Source organism: Monopterus albus, unplaced genomic scaffold (assembly GCF_001952655.1).
Source record: "Monopterus albus unplaced genomic scaffold, M_albus_1.0 scaffold418.1, whole genome shotgun sequence".
NCBI classification, from domain to species: domain Eukaryota; kingdom Metazoa; phylum Chordata; class Actinopteri; order Synbranchiformes; family Synbranchidae; genus Monopterus; species Monopterus albus.
Genome location: NW_018128298.1, coordinates 318,533 through 322,080, shown reverse-complemented (window position 1 = coordinate 322,080; position 3,548 = coordinate 318,533). Strand labels below are relative to the sequence as shown.

Sequence of the window (3,548 nt, the reverse complement as noted above, 5' to 3'; positions counted from 1 at the left end):
TCTTCCTTGGTAGTAGGACAGCCTGGTCCTGGTGAGGACAAACAGCCGCTCTTTGTAGTTCAGCGGTGAAATCCTCTTCTTCTGCTGCGAACGTTTGATCAGCGTCTCCACCAATAGCATCTCAGCACTCGTCGTGGACCCGCCCACGCCCCCAGACCATTGGTGGATGTCCTCGGAACAAGCGAGCTGGAGCTGAGCTGGGGTGAGAGCCACGATGTTAAATGTAAGTACTTTTCAGTTCTGTGAAGTGTTTTAGTGTCTTTGGGCTCATTGTTTTGGATTTACACCATTTTACCCAAAAAGCAATAATAATTTACCATTTTAATAATTTTTCATTTTATGCTACTCCTACATTTCAGAAGCACTTTTACTCCAATTTATGAAGTTACTTTGATTAATAATACTACATAATAGTGTATTTTAAAGGTAACATAAAACTTTATTAGCTCCACTTAATTTTGCAACCGAATCCATGTTTTCCATAATTTTGAATGCAGTTAATTTGTAATAGAGTGTTTCCACGTTGGTATTTCTAGTATTACTTAAAAAGATCCGAGTACTTCTTCTGCTCTAACACTGTAGATAACGATCAAGAAAATCAAAACCAAAAATGACTTAATGAACATTTTTGTTCAGTGGCGTCACATGAACGTGAGCAGACTGACAGAGATAAACAGCAGGTTGAGCCCCTTCTCTGGTCGCTGCAGGACAAGATGAGGTGACTCACGGAGCTGGAGTTGGAGCTCAGACAGTGGAAAACCTGGAGGAGATTTGAAGCTTCATATGAGGAAGGTCACAGCCTCCTCATCGGCCCACACACGACGTCAGTGTCGGTTCACTGCACTGTGACAGTTAGGTTTTATTGATACCCTAACTTTCCACTCAGCTGAGTGTACAACCTTTTTTTTTTATTTCCGGTCGTATGCACAAACTGAAGCAGGTGGATGAAACGGCTGGCGTCACTTTGCTTGGTTGTTTCAGCTCGTCACTGACCCTCGGATGGTTCCACTGGGTGAAATACTTGTACATGTCGTGATTTGGAGAATTCAACCCACAGGCAGATGGATGGATTTTAGAGCTGCAACGATCAGTCGATGAATTGATCACCAGAAAAACACAGAAAATATCAAATTCACAGGTTAAAAACTTTCAAATGCAGATGCACGAGACAGCGGCTGTGGGAGAAGCGCTCGGGTCCTATACGGACGTAAAAGTAGCCACATCACAGTGTAAACATACTGATACATGTAAAAGTCCTGCAGCCGACATGTTACTGAAGTGAAAGTACAAATGTACTGGCATAAAAATCTACCTGAAGTACCAGCAGTACCAGTACTCGTCCTGCAGAACGGCCCGTGTCCCAGTAACGTCTCTGATACTGGATCATAGTGACTAATTACTGTGTCCATCACTTTAATGCTGCAGCTGGTAAAGGTGGAGCTGATGGTAACTACCTTATATACTTATACTGGGAAGTACTTTCCATCCTGCTGGGTAGCTGGTGGATTTCCTACTGGGATCAATAGAGTCTGATGGTTCTACTGGGTTTGGTTGAAGTTATCAGGTACATGTAGTGTAGTAAAAAGTACACGGTTTGTCTCTGACATGGAGTGAAGTCACAGGATGAAGGAGCAGGACATGGAAGTACTCAGGTAAAGTACAAATACCTCAAAATGGTACTTACAGTAAGTACAGTACTTGAGAAAATGTTTCCACGATGGGTGAAGTAATCCCTGAAAATCAACGACAACCTCTGTTTGAAATGTGGGGACACTTTGTGGATGTTTTGAAATCAATGAAGGACGTTTTGTGCGATGATGAGGACGTTTTTGTTCAGTGGGCTCAGGTTAAGAGTTGGGCATTAACATACCTCACCAACACACAGTAGAAGTACCAACACTGTAGTGACTGAAACTGAAAGCTCTGACAAACCCTTCCTGTGAATTCATCTGACGTCTTTGGTTTTGTTCATTTGCAGCTGATCTGTGATGATAAACACTGCAGGGTGTTGCACATGTCTTAACTTAGAGACAACTGCTGTCTAACGCACTTTCACATCCCATTTGTTTCATGCCAGTCAGCAGCTGGGTTCACTTCTTTTAAGGAACATTTGCTTCCAGCGATTAGAAAACGTCTAGCAGTCCATCCACAGTCCACATTTATGCTGCCACTGCTATAACTAGAGGCAGCAGCAGCAAAGTGAGCAGTAGGGTTGTTCTGAGAAATCCAGCTGTTGTGTCTTAGTGCGTTTATAAGCATCAGCCATTACACTTTTCTTAATGCAAGAAAGAAACTTGCTAGTTTGCTCAGCTTTCATCTTTGTTCTTTCTGGTGTGAATATGCAGCAGAGGGATGACGGACCAGATAGTGCACGGTGCATGGCTCAGTTAGCTGTGTAAAACCAGGCCAATGGACGTTTAGTCTGCATTAATGAATTAACGCATATTTGCAACAGTTACGTGTAGCCAGATGCAGAAAAACTGTGTGGGTCCACCATTCGTTTGTATTTGTGTTACTGAATTTTATTTTCCATACACTGACCTGCCAGTGATGGCGGCTGTGCAGAAATGTTGGCACCGCTTTGTTGACACTTCTTACTGTACCTTTTCCTACTTTACTGCAGTTTATGCCACATTCTACTTGTCAAAGTTGTCCAGTTTCCAGCTAGTAGCAGTTTTAATACAGCGTCTCACCGTAAAAGCATATTGATAAGTTTGGTTTACTGTGTTACTTGGCCTCTGTGCCCTTTGAAAGGGAATCTGCAGCCTGCTAAGCTTTAGCTCTCTGTCTGCAGCAGGGGTGGGCGGATCGATCCTAATATCGATATTATCCATTCCAACGCTAGTATTGATATTGATCGATACCCCGACAAAAATATCGATACTTTGGTTGAATTTTTACTCCCGTATGCACTGCTGCCGTTTTTTTCACAGAGGCGACCTAACTATCTTGTCAGTCTGCATCTCTAAGTAAGTGCCTGTGCCTACGTGGCGTGGCGTGCCTACGTGGCGTGCCTGTGCACCAAAGCTGCAGACAAGCTTAAAGACATTCAAAAGCAGTAGAGCTTCCCTGAACATAAGCTTATTCAAGCAATTGAGACAAGGTGGAACTCTGTGTTCTATATGTGGGAGAGGCTGTCTGAGCAAAGGGAGGCAGTTACCACAGCCCTATGTCTCCTTGGAAAGAGCTCACTTTGCTTAAGTGAGGAAGAATGGTCTGTGATCCGTTTCTCCATTGATGCACTGAGACCATTTGAGGAAGCAACCAGAGACATATCTACTGAAAAACATGTTTCAGTTTCTAAGGTGATTCCCCTGGTGTCCCTGCTTCTCAAAAGCACTGCAAACTCTGAACGGCAAGGTAGCAAGCTAGCTGCTGAGCTGTCAGCACAATGTCTTCGTCGTTTCAGGGCTATAGAAACATTTTATGGTCTTGCTGTCAGCACCTACCTAGATATTAGATTTAAAAATCTGGCATTTCGTGACTCTTCAAATGTTGAGCCTGTAAAAGCTCGACTTGTCACTGAAATGAGTCAGACTTCAGCACCT

At 43.4% G+C, this 3,548-nt stretch overlaps 1 protein-coding gene across 1 annotated transcript in view; it reads left to right on the top strand.

Annotated features, from left to right (window-relative positions):
- The window catches only part of txk (TXK tyrosine kinase), a 13,829-nt gene continuing 10,281 nt past the window's right edge, over nt 1-3,548 (top strand). The window contains exon 1 of the mRNA XM_020586668.1: nt 1-223. The gene's annotated coding sequence lies outside the window, so the exon portion shown is untranslated. The remainder of the gene's footprint in view (nt 224-3,548) is intronic.